Genomic DNA, 18,689 nt, shown 5'->3' with positions numbered 1-18,689 from the left:
GGCAGAGGCAAGCAGATCTGAGTTCAGGGCTACCCTGGTCTACATAGCAGTTCCAAGCTAGCCAAGACTACACAGTGAGACCTTTTCAAAAAACAAAACAAAATAAAAGACCTGGCATGGAGGAACACACCTGTAAATCTAGGACTAGGAGGCAGGCAGAGACAGGATGATTCCTAGAATTTGTTCAACAGTCAGTAAGCTCCAGGTTCACGGACAGACCCTGTCTCAAAACTAAAGTGAAGAGCAATTGAGGAAGATAACCAGATGTCAACCTCTGTCTAACATGCACACATACACATACAAACACTGTTAAGTTTCAAACCTGGGACAAATGGTGGAGGTGCCTAGTTAACGTCCTCCCAGCATTCCTCAGCCCCTACCAGGTCCTCCTAGCTGGCATACCCTGCCCCCTACCCTGAACTCTTTAGCCCAGGGGGTTAGGCTACTCTTCTCCATATAATCTAACCATTTTGGTTACCCTTACTCTTTGTACCTTTGAGCCTCCTAGCTGCTGTATCTGGTTCCCCTGCTCTCCCCTCTTTCCCTCCCTCCTCTCCTCACAAGGCCCAGCTCAGTCTGGTCATGTTCACTCTGGGCTCTCCCAGATGTCCCTGCCTCTGACTATGCTCTCCCACATGTCTACAATAAACTGTCTCCTCCGCCATACCTAGGAGCAGTCATGTTCCTTTCCTTCTTTTCTTTTCCCTCTTTTCTTTTTTATTCAAATACATGAGTAGGAAAAACAAAGCAAAAAACAAAAACAAAACACAAAAAGCCTATAGCTTTTCTCTGAGAGGCTTCTCTCCATCTTGCTCACCCAAACATGCTTACTCAGACATGACATTTGAAACCTCTTTGGGTAGTCATTCTCCACCAGGAGTAGCTCATTTAGTCGGGGCGCTTTGGAGCCTGAGAGAATGACTACTATTCTCAATCTCATTTCCATCTGTAGCTCAGGGTGGGGACCGAGGCTCTTCTCTGGGAGAGGCTGTTAACTGGGGTAGTGTCCAAGAAGCACGTGGGGAGAAGCTGAGAATGAGAACTGTCCAAAGTCAAGGTCTTGGCCTCACACATAGACTGAGGCTCTTTGCTTTCAGCTATTTTCTATTTAAGGGGGATTACATGGACTCACACCAAAATGACCTTGGATGGCCAGCCAGACTTGGTATCTTCCATCTTTAATCCTAGCACTTGGGAGACACAGACAGGTGGATGTCTGTGAGTTCAAGGCCAGGTCTACATAGCAAGCTCCAGGCCAGCCAAGGCTACATAGTGAGACTGTCTCAAAAATCAATCCATCAATCAAATGATCTTGGATGTCATATTCTTCTCAGTGAATGGAACAACTTTTTAAAAAGCCTCACATTTCCTGCCTGGTGTTTTGCAGTTCCACAGGGGTGTGTGTGTGTGTGTGTGTGTGTGTGTGTGTGTGTATGAATGGACAATGATATTCCTAGTATGACTACATATGTACAAATCCATTTTGGATAACATTCCTGAAAGCAGACTCTTATTTGGAAAACTGAGTTACTTTGCTCACTACATTGAGTAATTGTTTGAGAAAATGGCAATAAGTTAAAAATACTGATCAGGGAAAAAATAACAAAATGGTACAAGGCATGGATAAATACTCATCAAAGAAAAAATCATATCATAAATTTGTTTTGTGGGCTGGAAAGATGGCTCAACACTTAAGAGCACTGACTGCTCTTCCAGAGGTCCTGAGTTCAATTCCCAGCAACCACATGGTGGCTCACAACCATCTGTAATGAGATCTGATGCCCTCTTATGGTGTGAAGACAGCTACAGTGTATACATATACATAAAATAAAAATAAACCTTAAAAAAATCTTTAAAAAATAAATTTGTAATAGTTTTATTAACTTCAAATAAACAGTCCTTATTCATTTGAGGTGTCTGATTGAATACAGTATATTTAGACTTGCACAATCATCATCAAGAGTAACTTTAGACTATTCTTATCACCCCCAAGAAAATCTTTAGCCAAGAGCTGACACCCACCCCAGCTCTAGGTTACTTGTAATTCATTTGCTATTTGTATGTAGATTTTTTTTCCTGTTCCGGGCATTTCTTCACATAAAAGGAATCTTACAATATATAGTAGTTTATGACTTGTTTCTTGTACTTATCATTGTGTTTTTAAAGTCCACTTCTGCTTTTTACATTCTGTGTAAGGTATTCTATCATTATTTATCCATGCATTTGGGTGGTTTCCACTTTGGGGCTATTGTGAATAATGGTGCTTCATGAAAATTTATATGCAAGTTTTTGCATGGACATGTTTTATCTTGAGCATACTCACACCTAGAATAATTGGGTCTCTTGGGAACTACTTCCCCAGGTGGCTGTACCATTTTCTGTTCCCACAAGCAATGTAAAAAGGTTCCAGTCTCTCCACATCTTCAGCAATGCTTCTTGTATTTCATTAGATCCATCCTAGTATATGTGAAGTAGCATTCTATGGTGATGTTGATTTGCATTTCTCTAATAACCAATGTTGTTGAGCGTCTTTTCAAGTAACCAATTACATAGTTTTGGAGAAAAGTCTATTCAGACCCTTGTCCATTAAAAAATCTCAATTCACAGATCTATTAACAGTTCTTTGGATGTTCTACATGCAATTCTCTTATGCAAACATTTCTTTCCATCCTGTTTGTCTTGTTGTTCTTGTCTTGGTTTAGTTTTGCAACAGGATCTCACTATGTAGCTCTGGCTGGCCTGGAACTAACTATGTAGCTCAGACTGGCCAGGAACTTGCAAAGATCTTTCTGTTTCTGCCTCTCAAATTCTGAGATTATGGGTATCCATTCTCCACATCTTGCCTGTTTTTAAAAACTCTCTTGGTGAAGTCCTTTGAAGCACAACAAATACCAAACTTTAATGAAGTTCAAATTTCCTGTTTCTTTTTTTGGTATATTATCTAAGAAACTACCATCAAACCCAAGGCCAAGAAGATTTACTCTTCTGTTTTCTTCTAAAAGTTTTGAAATTCTTGATAGAAAAACGTTTTAAAGTTTTAACTCTTACTTTGTGAATACTTATAAAGCAAGAGTCTAATTTTACTCTTTGGATATAGATACGTAGCTGTCTTGATAACTTCTGTTGAATTTCTTCACCACAGTGAATGGTCTTTGAACTCTTCCAAAAACAACTGACCAAGAATATCAAGGCTTATGCCAGGCCTCATAATTCTATTACCTCATAGTCTTCATTACTGTAGCATTGTAGTGTGCTGTGAAACTAGGACATATAAATCTTCCAATTCTGGTATGTTTCAAGATTGACCTAACTATTTCGTGTTCCTTAAATTTCTAAGTAAGTATATCTATCTGTAAAGAAGATAGCCAGGGGCCTCACAATGGAAAATGCTTTCAATTTCAGAATTTAATAAACAGCAAGACACTAAGATCTGCAAAATATTTATCTGTAGGTAATTTTCTTTCAATAGCTAATGAAACTGTTATCATTTTCTTCCTTTTGTGGTAGGATGTATGTAAAAAAAGTATTATTAAAGTAAACCTGAAACAAAAATCTTCCCGTTAAACAAAAAATATGTTTGCAATATTATTTCTTTTGGGGGCAACTAATTCATTAAAGATTATATAACAGAGCAAAGTCATTTCTATCTTAACATATTTTATTTATTTTTAATACTAGACTTTGGGTTATATATGGAGGATTTTATTTTTTATAGTTTTGAGGACCTATTAAGAAAAACAAAATGAAAGTAATCCTGGTACTTGATGTGGGAGGTTATATGGTGTGGTGGTTTGAATATGCTTGGCCCAGGGAGTGGCACTATTAGGAGGTGTGTCCTTGTTGGAGTAGGTGTATCACTGTGGGAGTGGGCTTTGAGACCCTCCTCCTCGCTCCCTGGAAGACAGTCTTCTCCTGGCTACCTTTGGATCAAGATATAGAACTCTCAGCTCCTTTTCCAGCACCATGTCTGCCTGCATGCTGCTGGCCATGATGATAATTGACTAAACATCTGAACTTTTAAGCCAGCCCCAATTAAATGTTGTCTTTTATAAGAGTTGCTTTGGTTATGGTGTCTCTTCACAGCAATAAAACCCAAACTGAGACATGGATAGGGCAAAGGTATTTCAGAGTGGATAAACTTCTATCAGGTCTTCGAATCAGGTCTCACTGTCAAGAAGAATGTCCATAAGTAAGCTTTTGAATGAATACATGAATGCAGATGGAAGTGTACTTCTTTGACCACAAGAGGCACAGTGGTAGAGGACAGCTGAAGGACACCTTATAAGGGCTGATGCTTACCAGATGAGCCTAAGAACAGCCCCAAGTTGTACCTATTTTTGACCACAACAGGGCTAATATGAAGATCAGGTAGAATGAATGTACATACTTAATGTACTAACCACAAAGCTCTCTATAGCAAGCTTTCAACATTCAGTGAAATTTCTTCCCAGTTTTGGAGAGAGAGAGAGGAGCGAGGGGTGTGTGTGTGTGTGTGTGTGTGTGTGTGTGTGACGCCTGTGGAGGCCAGAAAATGAGGACATCTTGATCTACTGGAGCTGGAGTTACAGGTAGTTGTGAGCTACCCTATATGTGTACTGAGAACTGAACCCATACCCTCTGGAGGAGCAGCAAGTGTTCTTAATGAGTAATCCATCTCTCCAGCCTCCCTTTCCAACTTCTTGGAACTATCAACTGAGACACAAATACAAAGCATAATGCTATATTGGCTGATATTTACTGAAATTCTGTAAAAGGTTTGGCAACATTCTATTAGATGCTCACAACAACCCTATGCTATAACTACTAGCAGTGTTAGCATTTAAAGGCAAAGAAACTGAGGCACTGGGAAGCTAAATAAGTATGTTTGTTGGGAGCCGCGGCGAGTGCTGGCAAAGTCCGCCATCGCTAGGTGGCGCTGTCAGCCATAATTCTTCCTAGTAAACAAGTAAACTGCGCATGTGCCATGGTAAAGCCCGCCAAAGTTAAAGCCCATCCCACGGCGTTTGGCGCGCTACGAGTATACAGCCAATCAGAGGTGATTACACCGCTCTAGGGTATAAAGCAGTGCCTTTCTCTGTCTTCTCCGTCTTCTACCACCATTTTGGTTTATGGGAATAAACGTGTTTCTACGGAAGGATTCTGGTGTGTGTGTGTGTGTGTGTGTGTATGTTCGTGCCGGCGAGACACTACACGCGCGCCCCCCACATTTGGTGCCGAAAAACCCGGGAGAATTTACCATCGCCGGCACGTTTTCAGAAGACCCTCCGCTTGCCATCCACGCGTGGAGTGAATCCAGAACCGTAGAACGAGGTGATGTTCTCTGAGAGATATGTTTGGTCTTGATTTTTTTCGTCTCCCTCCCCAGGCAGTGCTGGTACTCTTCCTTCTGGTTTTACAGGATGAGAAAAGCCGCTTGGCGGGCTGGAGAGTGATAGACAAATTACAGGCCCACATGTCAGAAACAGAGACAGAGAAATGGAAGCGCTTAAAAATTCAGAAAGGAAAAGGGAAAAAAGACATATTTAAGAAATCAGGCCCCCCCCCCGAGGACCTATCCAAGGGGGTGAGAGGTCAGGGAAAGGACGCCCTGGTTAAAAAGTATAGAAAAGGCGAAAATGCCCTAAGAAAGAAACCTCTGTATCTGGCAAAGGAGCCGGGGGTTTTACGGCGTGATAGCTCTGAGTCGGAGGGGCTAACTTCCGACTCAGAGGACTCAGATGAAGAGAGGGATGGGGAGGATAGATGCCAGCCGGCCGCCGCTGCGAAATCGAGTGCTGGAGCTAGTGAGGGTCAATTGGAGGCTGTGTTTGCAAGAAGAGTGGTTTGGGGGAGACAGTCTAGGTGAATGAGGAATTGGCCCAGTGCCGATTTTGCCTAAGAGGTGATAGCGAAACATAGGTCAAGAGAATTCTAAACAGACATTGCCTGCAGCCTAAAAGCCGCTTCAGGCGGGAAGAGCAGGGTTAAAAAGAATTAGAAAGCAGGGTATTGAAGTGTTAAATTAGCTGCCCGCTACATCTCCAATGAACGAGATGAAAAGTTACATTTTAAATATGAGAGAGAGAGAAAGAGTTTTAAAAAATACAGGTGCCCTCTCTCTGAGCTGTGTCAGCAAAAAGAATGAAAAGGCTATTTCAGAGTTCATCTAGAAGCAGAGAATTCGGGAGACGTCCTGAAATTCTCTGTAGCTCTTAGAGTCCTTCTTTGTTGTCTGTCCTTGGCGCGCCAATGTCCACGTGTTTGTGTTTGCCTTTTGTTTCGTTGTCTAAATGTTCTGTGTTTGTTACGTGTTCAAAAAGAAAGATCGTTAAAACTGCTTGATCCAACCTTTGGGAGCTAAAAAAGTCTTTTCAGGAATTGAGGTTGACATAAGCTGCTTTTAAAAGAGACCAGCAATATTTTGGGTTTTATAAGGAAGCTAAGAGTCGTTTTGTCCTAGAAAAACCTCTGTGACAAGGTGCTTTTCTCTTGAAATTACAGCTAGAAAGACAAGAAATTTTGTTTGATCTAAAAATAAGATATATAGCATTTCATTGTTGTTTCTAATTGGTTTTAAAAGTATAAAAATGTTCTACATATCTTGGTTATAGACTATTGGCTTAAATTATTGGGTGTGATTAGAAATTTACAACTTTGGTAACGAAAGGTGGCGTGGAACTAGCTCAGTGTTAGAGTCGTTCAGAAACCAGGTATATAGAAAGTAAGATTTTAGACCAATGTCTCTTCAATGAGATTAAAAGCTGCTTCATGCATTCATGTGTAGAGAATTGGCAGCAAAACTTTGTAACATAGGGATAGTCTACTTGGTGTTGATTTTAGAGAAAATAGATTGTTTAAATTGGTTTTGCTTTTGCTTCTCAAAATTAATGGTTACATTCTAATGTTACAAAAGATATTTTAAAATTTAGTTAAACTGCCAGTATTCCATTGGCTACAGTTGGCAGTTGTAATCTTGAGTTTAAAAATTTTTTTGATTCGCCCATGTGATAATAAAGGGGGGGCAGCAGATAGAGTTAAATAAAAATATTTAAAGCAAGTTGTGATACAGTGCTGGCCTGCTAGAGATTAAGAACGTTTAAATTTAAATTAAGACACGCAGACTGAGATCTTAACGTGCTTGTAAGACAAGGTCAGTGTGATATTAATCAGGTTGAACTGCCCACACAGCCCTCAGAACATACAAGCAAAGACAGACTTAGATACTTGTCTTTGCAATGAAATTGCACCCTCATACAATCAGGTCTGGCCATAGCTGCACAGAGCCATAGAGATGGAGAGTGTTTTAAATGTAGAAATTTAGATAGTTTTTAAAGTGACTGTCCCAGGAACAGAGGCTTAAACAACAGCCAGGTGACCAAGGTTACCTGACACACCTGTCCTTGGTGCAGAAAAGATAATCCTTGGGCCAGGCCTCAGGATATAGGCCAAGATTAAAAACATAACAAGAGACCTAATCTTAAATTAATAATTAAAAGAAAAAGGGTTTTAAAAGATTGATAGATACTGGGGCTAATTAACAATTATTAGAAGACAAGATTGCCTTCAGCTTGGCTTTATCTGATGCTTCACTCAGCTAAAAAGAGTTGGTTATTCAATTAATTCAAAAACACTAGAGCCTGACAGTGGTGGCACACGCCTTTAATCCCAGCACTTGGGAGGCAGAGACAGACGGATTTCTGAGTTCAAGGCCAGCCTGGTCTACAGAGTGAGTTCCAAGACAGCCAGGGCTACACAGAGAAAGTTCAAATTTAAGATTTATAAGACTAATGGGGCACTACAGCCTGACTTGCCTACTCCAGCTGCAATTCAAGTAAATGCATAAAAAATTATTATAGATTTAAAAGATTGTTCTATACAGTTCCTTTACCTCCTGGTAAAGGTGAGAGGTTTACATTAAGTAAAATTGCTTGTGATTTTTGAGAGCCCATGAAGCCATTCATTAAAAAAGCTTGCCTCAAAGAATAATTAATGGCCTTAAAAAATTTGTTGTTGCTTTAATACAAAAGGTTAAAGCATTTAAATCTCTCAGTATATATTATTATTCATTGTATATTTTATTGGCTGATCTCTCTAAAAGAGTTTTTCTACAAGCCCTTGCTCCAATACAATGAGCTTTAAGATTTTAGACTACTTGTTGCTCCAGAAAAGTGATTCTCAAAAGTTGTTAACAGATATTAATTGGCTAAAACCTCATTTTCAGCTTACCATAGAAAAATGTAAACCTCTGTTGGATATTCTCAAGAGAGATACAAGTCCTGATTCCCCTTGACAATTAACTGATGAGGAGTAGATAAACACTTTTACCCTCAATATTTTAAACCTGGACAGTCAGGGCCATTCCGCTGCTGACCGTCACTGTTTAGAGCCTGAGAGGCCGAAAGAGATGGTGAAATGGAAGGATATTTTGACCGGACAATGGAAGGGCCCAGATATTGTTTTATTAAGAGCGAGGGGAGCGGTCTGTGTGTTTCCACAGGAAGAAGACAATCCGTTTTGGCTACCAGAGCGGCTGACGCGGCAACTCGCGATACTGGAAGGTGACATCCAGGCAGACCCTCCAGGCTCTGATGATAGCCCTTGTACTGATCCAAGGGATACAGGTTCCTAGTATTTTTGTTTATTTTATCAAATTCCATCTTTAAGAATTGTACCAATAAAACCTGCTAGATGTCCCAGAATTCTAAAAGATTCACTTACGCTATGGATGCCAGAGTCACGCGATGGGTTCCCATCCCCGTGGAGACTCCTTCCACTTTGTCATTATTTAAACAAAAAAGAGATTTGGTATAACTGCAGCCATAGTGACGACGATATCAATTAGTGCCATTACCGCCACTGCCACTGAGATTGCTATGTCAACTTCTGTTCAGGTGGGCACTACCATCAATTGTCAGCCACGGTGGCAGAGGCTGTTAACCTTCAAAACCTCCGCCAGTACCCAACTAAAAGGCGGGCTAATGATCCTTAATCAACGCCTTGATTTAATGAGAGAGAGATTAGATATCCTCTTTCAATTAGCCCAATTGAGATGTGAGAGAAAACTGGGTACACTTTACATCACCAGTGTACAGTATAAAAACTTTACTCGTGTAACTAATCTGTCCAGAGAATTGTTTCAATATCTTACAGGAGATTGGTCAGAAAACTTCAGTGAGACACTCAGAAAATTGAGAGCAGCTGTGGTGAACATCAACTCGACGCGCGTGGATCTGTCCCTGACTGAAGGACTGTCCTCCTGAAATTCTTCAGCTTTCTTCTTTTCTTTTCTTTTTCTTCCCTTTTTTAAGTGGGTGGGAGTAGGCCTGTTTGGTATGCCCTATGTTGCGGACTAGTATTCATCTTTTGGTTGGTTGCAAACTCAGAGCTCAACAAAATCTTGACAAGGCTATTTTTGCACAGGCGCTTCCAAAGTACTAGGGGCTTCCCCTGCAGTGTGGTTATCACTGCCTCAATTATAAGCAGTCTCCCCCTCACAAGTGGTGGTGCTAAATGTTAGGCCATCAGCGTTGCACCCCAGAAGATTTGCCCATTACACTGGGTCAGTGAGGAATCTTGGCCTGGTTGATCCTTGTCTGTGTAGCTGTGGTACCTGAATTTTGAGACAAACAGCCCTTGCACCCCTAGGAGATGACTCCATTGCACAGGGATGGGTGTTTGCATCTCTTTCTGTTCCCCTTAGCCCTTGCACCCGGAGGACTTGTTTCCATTGCACCTGGTAGGGTAAGGGAGACTGTCTTAAACTGTTGGTTCTTGAACGCTTATTCCCCCAAGATGGAATTCGCTCGATCGGCCTTGAGTTTGAGTCATAACCGGTACCACACTAGACAGGCCAAGAACAGCCAGATAGATAACTCCATCTTTTTGTCTCCAGGACAGCTGCCATTGGTCCCAATGATGGGAATTAGGCTGACGCCACATGCCAGATTTACACCATGAAGACAACTGAGGAATTGATGACAAGCCAACCCCATGACGGGATTAGCGAGTGGCAATGACCCGGGCGCGGGTATATCCCTTGCAGCCTAAGACAGGGTGGCTTGCTTTTCCTTGGTGTTAGCCCTATTGATGCTGGGCGTAGAATAATGTCAGTCAGCCTAGACACGGGACATTGGCCAGTGCCTGTTTAACAAATCAAAAAAGAAATAGCCAGTAGACAGATTCCTCAGCCGCTGCACCCTAGGGCTTCTGGTATTGGCACCCTGTAAAGCCTCAAACATTTGAGCACCACCCTCTGAGAGACTCAGACCCGCCGTGAGACCCCCAAATATGGGAGTTAGGTAACCTTCCCAAGGACCTCTACCACCCTCTGTTTTTTAAAACAAAAAAGGGGCAGATGTTGGGAGCCGCGGCGAGTGCTGGCAAAGTCCGCCATCGCTAGGTGGCGCTGTCAGCCATAATTCTTCCTAGTAAACAAGTAAACTGCGCATGTGCCATGGTAAAGCCCGCCAAAGTTAAAGCCCATCCCACGGCGTTTGGCACGCTATGAGTATACAGCCAATCAGAGGTGATTACACCGCTCTAGGGTATAAAGCAGTGCCTTTCTCCGTCTTCTCCGTCTTCTACCACCATTTTGGTTTATGGGAATAAACGTGTTTCTACGGAAGGATTCTGGTGTGTGTGTGTGTGTGTATGTTCTTGCCGGCGAGACGACTACATGCGCGCGCCTCACATATGTTGCCTTAGGTCAAGACAGAGTTAGTGAAAAATCCACTAAGGCCATCTAACCACTTCGCCAGAATCCCTGGATGTCCAATACGTTGTTTCATTGAACTGCTTCATTCTTTAATCAGTTCAGCCACTACCAGATGGAGAGGTGATGGAAGATGGCACGTGTATTAGTGTGGGCTTTTAGAAAACACTGTTAAACTGGGCATGGTGGTTCATGCCTATAAACATGCGAAGTGGAGGCAAGATGTTCAGGAGTTCAAGATTATTTTCAGCTACTTGTGAGCTGGAGGATAGCTACACAAGATCATTCCAAAGTGAAACAAAACAAAGCAACCAACTCGATTCAGCTTTCATTTCTTATGAAACCCGGTCCCCTGACCTCCACATGCTTGCTGTGGCACATACATGTCTATACTCACACAGAGACAGACACATAGAATGTGAAGTTCTGAGTTTCAGCTCTTACCCCTCTTTAATGAAAGTACCTCAAATTTGAAGTACTGTTCCCCCACAGAGTAGTGCACAGCCATGCCTCCATATGGACTATAAACTGAGGAGGTACAGCCATTGTGTCCTGGATTTTTCCTATGTCCAGTAGTATTCCCTTTGGCTCAGGATCCTATATACAGTTGGCCCAAATCAGCCATCAGCTGGTTATGTCTGAGTATATTATCTAATTGTTTCTGCGCTGTATGCACAGAGTTCCATGGAGGCGACAGAGCTCTTATGGCCCACAAAGCACATTCACTATTGGACTTTTCTGAAAGAGTTTGCCAACCCCTGCTCCAGAACAAGAAGCAATCTTCCACAGCTGACCATCTTTTTTTTCTTTGTAGTACTAAGCACATGGGATCAGCATCTTTCTTTATCCTCAAATTACCAAGTGAGCAGCAAACAAGCCATATAAATGACAACACTCAGTGTGAAAGAAACCAAAGTTTTCACAATGCCAGAAGGGGAAAAGAACTTTATAAGTAGAAAAAAAAATCATTAAGTAACAGGATTTGCTTTGTTTTACATTAATTTCACTGCTTTAAACTGATTACAACTTCAAAGGCCCATTGTCCCTCATTTGAATTCGAACATATTCTTGTTTACAAAGAAAAAACTAAAATGGAGCTGCTTGATGTTCAAAGGCAAGAAGGACCACAGTGCTCAAGATTGGGAAAGCCTGGCAGTCACATCAGTCAGTGCAAAATCTGCATTTTATTAAAGACATGTGAGAAGATCCATTCAAAAATACATTGTGCTCAGTAAAAATTAACCATTTCATGCTGTTAATGAAGGTTACCACAGAGTAGATATTTGTAGAATATGTACAGTAACAATAGAAATTTTACAGAAGTTTAGAATGGAATACATGCCAGAAAAAACTTGATAAGATGTACCAACACATGATACAAAGAGTTATAGAAACACTTTACAAATGATTCATAATTAGCTCGTGAGGAATTGTAAGTATTCAACACTTTAAATTCAGTTTGGATTCAAAAATTAAAAAGATTAACAACCACATCACACCCTTGCCACAGTAAAAAGTATGGATTACACTTTATATAGTAGATTATAAAGTCTATGCAATTAAGAATGTCCACTGATTTTCATCTACCACACATCGGATGGCATATCCCTCTGGCTTATCCCGAGTTTTGTTTTTAAGAATGAACAGGGGTCTCAGTGTCACCTTGCCCTGTGTCTTCCCAGAATACCGTATCCTTCAAACTTAGTAAAGACTGAAGACGCTCTGATAATTATCTAAATATATACAGAATAACGACCTGAATTCAGAGTGGCACAAAGCAATTCTTGGAGCTCGAACTCTGGGGTAACTGTTGTGTTTGGCTTAATTGTCTCTGTTCATCAATGCAAGTTTACAGTGAGAATCTACTTTCTGTTACCACATAGCCTGCTCCTCCCCCAGCCCAACTCCATCACTGACCAAAAAGAGTAAACAAGGAGAGGGAGAGAGACTGGTGACTAGAACCCACTGATCATCCCGAGGGAAAATGGATTTTCTGCAAGCTTTACTTTCCACTTTTTGAAAGAAAAGGAAGCCAGTGTGGAAAGTATACATTCTCCACAAGGAAAAGCATAGTCTTTCTCCGAAACTCTACTGAGTTTAACCAGAGCTTTTGATGATTCTGGCAATAAACACTTTAATCCCCCAACAGGGACAAAAGTCAAGGCATCTACCTTTTCGATTCCTGGGTTTCTTCTGATTAGACCTGAAGCACACACAGCACTAGGACAAGCTTGTCCATGCCTGAAATAAATCCCATCAGCCTTCTGGGAAGAGAAATCCCCAACCAAAGGAAGTCCTGAGGGATTCTCAGCAGGTCTGCCAAACAGGAGGGGACACTGAGGGAGGGACAGATAAGGCCTCTTTCTCCCTGATACTCTGCCTGGGAAGAGCAGCAAACAAGGCAACTTCTAATCTGCATACAACACGGAGACTGATTTCAGATTCCCAAGGAGGACCAATTGGACCGAGGATCAAAGGGGGTGTAGAGAGCTTACCCTTATAAGAAAGGAAGGGCCTAAGAAGTGAAACCGGTTTCACTCCAGCGGTTCTGCTGGCCCTACAAATCCAGCGTACAGACTATGACAATTTTATTTATTTTTCTGGCAAAACAAGAGACAACCCTCCCTTAAATGTGGGAGTAAACAGTTGAATGAAAATACAAGGCAGGTCAGGATCTTATTCAACAGCCTACAGTAAATAGAAAAAAAGGTGGGTCATGCCCAGATAGGAAAAAAGATGGAGTAGGGACCAGGCCAAATGATGATGAATGAACAAAGCACTGTGGGCAACAATGGTTTATGTAAGAAACTGGTTTGCACAAAGTCTACCATCTTGTATAGTACACTGAATTAAAAAAAGAAAAAGAATCATATGGGCAATAGGCCCAGAGTTTCCTAATCACTTGGCTTTTCCCTTCGGGTGTATGCAAACAGATAAGGGCTTGCCTTTTCTTGCATGGCTCCTGGATCGTGGTTTCTAAGACTGAAGTTTTTAATCAGTTGAACCAGACCCTTAAGATATTCTAGACTTCAGCTGGTCAAGAAGGAAAAGAGGAAAGCACAACCATTTACAAGTCTAGATTTGTTTGTCTGTTTTAATTTTCTGGGAATCTGGTCTTTTACAATTTGCTAGGGACCTTCTCCTAAGATTCCAGTCCTAAGATAAGTGACATTTGTATTGTCTTGTCTGCAACCTCTTTTAAAGAAACCAGAACTGTTATTTCTTAAGCCCTAAGTGAGTTTCAAGGAACTTTTACTAGTGATGAACTAAAGGAGGCAAGGAAATAGATATCCCACTGCTTTCTGACTTGGAGTAGTGAAACCTACCATAGTCCCAGTTCACAGAAGTAGGCATCTGGGGATCTTTGTATGTACCCACATAGTGGGGTTCAATAGCCCATTCTAATGCAGTAGGCAATGAACTTCCAAATGAAAAAGCAATGTCATCCAGAACACAGGTTCTGAGCACAAGAGATATGCAGTTTTGCTGAATCCAAGCTGAGCCCCAGCCGTGACTTCCAATGAACTACTTATCGTCCTTGCCAAAAGTTCTGTGACCACTGAGACCTAGGTGAACAGAATCTACATACAGCCTTCTACATACTGGAAAAGTAATCCTCTGGCCTTTGAAAAAATTATACACATATGAGTTATTCTCAATACATGGCTAGAAGAAAATAAATGGCTTTTTTTTCCTTATTTACTCTAAAGACTAGTTTAAGTGAGGATACTATGATATCAACTAAGAGGTACTGGGAAGGGAAAATGGGATAGCATTTCCTAGTGGAATCCGCTAATTTTCTGATTAGGAACATGCTAAACTGGCTAACTCTACAACCACAACATACTTTTATAATACACAGCATGACTAGAGACTGACCAGCATAGGTCTGCTTAGAATTAAAGTATACAACTGCATATGGTGAGTCTTAAAGCATGTTTTAAAACAGATTTAACCAAAGCATACAGCACAATACTTCTAGAATAGCCACATCACAACCACCAAGAAAGAGTTTTGCTTCTAATCAGTCTGCCATATGCTAATATTTTTAAAGAGCTATTAAACGACTTGAATAAAAAAACAAAGACATTGTCTTTCGGTAGACACAGCTGAAAGCCATGATGCCTTTGAGCAGTTGGTAAAAATCATGCCAATCTGCCAGGCTGCTGCTTGCTTCTAAATATAAGCCTCATGGCTAAGAAAGATCTTCTAAGGATGCTAACCTAGAATTTAAGTTCTCAAACATATATAAAGTAACTCTGGTTTCCTCCCAAAGTATGCACCTTTTAGCAGGTCCAAGACAATGGAAATGAACAATAGGATTGTAAAGATTTGAGAACAGTGGTAGAGGATTCTTAAAGAGAGTACAATGTTGAGGAATTCACTCTTGCAGTTTTGTAGCCTGGAAAGCCCAAGGCCAGAGGAAAATTCTGCAGAGTGGTTGGCCTGGAATGGTCTCAGGCAGGACTTCTTAACCTTGGTACTAGTAATGGGCAGAAACACTCTGGGGGATGCCTAGCAACATCCCTGGCCTCTACCCACTAGATGCTGGGAGAAGCCCATGACAACCAAATGTCTCCAGACATTGTCAAATGTGCCCTGGTGGACAAAACTGCCCTTGGCTGAGAAGTGCTGCTGAAGAGATAGCTCACTTGAACCTCTTAGCATCGGGCACTCTTTTCTGGTCTTGGGCTCTGGAGAGAGTCCTACACTTCAGTTAAGACTGAACAAAGATCAGTTAAAGTTCACTTAGAACTTCAGAAAAGAAAAAGAGGATGATAGAGAAGTCAAATTAGAAAGACAGTAAAAGCAAGGTTCTTCTTGAAAGGTGATAAGCAATAGCTTCCTAACACAAAGTACTTCATAAACCTTCAATTCAACCTTTTCGTCCTTTAGGATGTCAGCACAGATAACAGAACATGGATAGCATCAATTCCCCCTCCTAAAGAAAATGTGGGGGGTTTGTGACTTTCAGTCAACTCCTTCCTGCCATGGATGGCATCTTTTTGAGGCCAATGAATGACCAATCAGAAGGGGAAGTGACAGTTAAAAGCTAAGAGAGGGCTCATTAGATCTGAGAGAAAATGTTACTGTCCCCAACTGTGAGCAGGAAGAGAATGAATGGGATTGTAGATTCACTTATAGCTTATTGAGGATCAAGGGAAAGTCAGAAGGGACAAGAGCTAAGAAGAGGATAAAAGAGCTAGCTCAGAAACACTAGTTGAAAACATTGTAGCTATTTTCTGGCTCAAATCTGGGAATGTAGGAAAAGTTAAGTGTTGACTTCATCAGTTAGGATTAGTTTGCTCTAGGTAGAAGGCAATTGTTCTAGCCCTTCTTTAAAGAACCATCATGAATATAAATGTTCTGCAAACATCTGAGATCCCAGTGTTAGCAAAGATGACAACATGGGAAACCAGCCCCTTGATGATGACGAGCCACGAATGCCACAGCATGGCAATGGGACCTCGCAGTTCCTAAGCGCACAGCACAGTGAGAAGTCTTTCCAGAGGAAACAAAATGTAGTTTCTGGTTTGCAGGGGGCAAGGGGGCAGGGGATACAAAGGTACAGATCTAGTATGAAAAAGAAGGGTTAAATATACACGTTTTTAGTGTTACTATATCCAGGCAAAAACTGCTGAGGGTCTACCTCACTTGGATAACTGAAGAGTTGCCTGGGAAAAGCCAGAATTCACAGCTACCCAGACAGTAGTGAACTGGTAACAGAAATGAGATAGGAAAAGAACTCAAGAGCATGCAAAGTGAATCAAATTGTTTCCATGATAGTACCCAGTTGAGTTTCATTTTAGTGCCTATTATACTTATTAAAATTAAATAAAAAGCACCTTAAAATGACCTCTATATAATCAATACACATCATTAATAGTATTTATATAAATATGCAATATGCACACAATTTAAGCTTCAAAGAATCTAAGACCTTTATAATCTTCATAATCATCAGTGCTATGATTCTCAAAATCTCAGGGAAGGGTTAACAGTTACTCAGCATATTTCAGTGACAGTTGACTTTATTTGGGGACTGACACTCTCAGAATTCTTGAATAAGTAGTAAATACTGAAAAGTTACTTCTTTGAGGGATGGGAGTGATCTCTAAAAGTCTTATTGCTAAGAGACTACTTTCAAAACTCTATGACTATCGATAGATGATGGTGTTGAGGTGTTTGAGTTTTTTTTTGTTTTTTGTTTTTTGTTTTTCTGTTTTTGTCAAAGATGGTCCAGAGACAGGTGGGTATAATGCTTGCTGGCCAGAGGCCTTATAATACTTGATGATACTTGATTGTAACTCGGGAGTTGAGAGTGATCGAATGAGAGAAGGATGTAGTCCTGTTCTGATGGATGGAGTGCATGTATATACAGGTGTACATGATGACCTTGTTATAAATGGACAGTCCCAGGAAGGAAAAGAGGACATAGCAATTTTCTCTACATCTGGAATTGCTTCAGGAGCCTTATAAATATATTAGAAGAGCAACAACAACAACAACAACAACAAAGCAGTTAAGAAGAAGAAATGCCATACACGGAGCTCAGATCCCACCTGGAGGAGAGAGTCTCCAGGAGGGCGGACAGCATTCAGGAGCATAGAGCTGGTTTGCAAGATCCGCAGACAGGTGCCTCTTACAACCTCACCACAAGGAATGTTCACTGGCAAATCTTTGGTCTACACTCTAACACTAATGCTAAGTGGAAGAGCACATTCTCTGTAAAGACCCATGCACACCACTTTTGTCTGTCCTTCTCTCGTGTGCCAGTTAATGTCCCTGGACACAAACGAGAGCCAAGTGTCTGAGAACAGAAATGAGGCCTGTTGGGCTCCTTACTGGCTTATCCAACTTTCTTCTCCTGTGGGCCTGGAAAGAGATGCTGTATTTGTCTGCTACCAAGGATCATGTCTAGAGGCTACTGCTGGGGCCAAAAAGTTGAGCAAAGTTTATACTGTTACAATCACATGTAGCCACAATTCAACTCCCTTTATTATAAGTATAATACTCACTTCATATCACAAATGTATAAAAATATGGCAGATAGTGTCATAACGATACTTTCTTTAAATGAATATATTTATAAAACAGACAGTTATTTACCATATATATATTTATATTTATATAGAATAAAATACTCCTGATGCAATATATAAATGTTACTGTTTAGTTTTTATAGAAACTACTATAGCTGTCCCACTGCGTCACAATGTTCCAAACAGCTCAAAATAACTTTACATTATAACATAAAAGGTATGATTATAACAGTACAATATTAATTATAAATAAATGTTACAAATCCTATCAAATATGGAAGCTTAGAAAACAATTTAAGACATACAGTTCATCTGCTAACCCTCCAAAGGGATACTCCTAGATTACAATAAACCCCACATTTAGTCTAGTCAGAAAAAAATATGTGGTAAGGGCATCGGTCAACATGAACTTTTCTATCCCTCGCATCCAGGACATACCCTGGCTTCCCCAAGTTCAACAGAGATTGCACTAAAGTTGGAATGTAATGGGGAGAAACTGGCAAGAATTTCTTCTTCCTCAATGACACACTCTATCCATTCTCACACAAGACCTGTGGGGAGTGGTGATCCCTAAGGAACTCCCGCGGCTCTAAGATCCCTGACTAGCATTTGTGGCTGTGAGAAGCCAGATGGCCCCCCTCACACACAATATTGCACACACCTTCATAAAGCTGAAAATACTGGCTTATTACCCTGACCCAACCCATTTCCCAGCCCACCCTGAATCCTCCCCTCCCAACTGGCTTGGCTCCCCCCCATCCCCCCCAGATACACACCCTCCATCCCAGCATAAATTACAAGGCTGTCTCTTTTAAATCATTTAGATTTGGCATTCGTGAGCGATTTGTTCTGTTATAAGGGTGCCCATTTGGCCCACTCTTGGTACCCAGCTGTTCAGAATAGGAAGGCCCCTCTGTGGCACTCCTGGTCACAGAGGACACGTGCCAACCAGGATC

At 41.1% G+C, this 18,689-nt stretch overlaps 1 protein-coding gene across 1 annotated transcript in view; it reads right to left on the bottom strand.

Moving 5' to 3' along the window:
• Window positions 1–18,689, bottom strand: part of Cdkl5 (cyclin dependent kinase like 5) — a 223,177-nt gene that overhangs the window by 19,311 nt on the left and 185,177 nt on the right. The window lies entirely within an intron of this gene.

This window comes from Grammomys surdaster, unplaced genomic scaffold (genome assembly GCF_004785775.1).
Source record: "Grammomys surdaster isolate TR1022 unplaced genomic scaffold, NIH_TR_1.0 217, whole genome shotgun sequence".
Taxonomy (NCBI): domain Eukaryota; kingdom Metazoa; phylum Chordata; class Mammalia; order Rodentia; family Muridae; genus Grammomys; species Grammomys surdaster.
The sequence above is the reverse complement of the archived record's forward strand: the minus strand, read 5'-3'. Positions and strand labels throughout refer to the sequence as shown.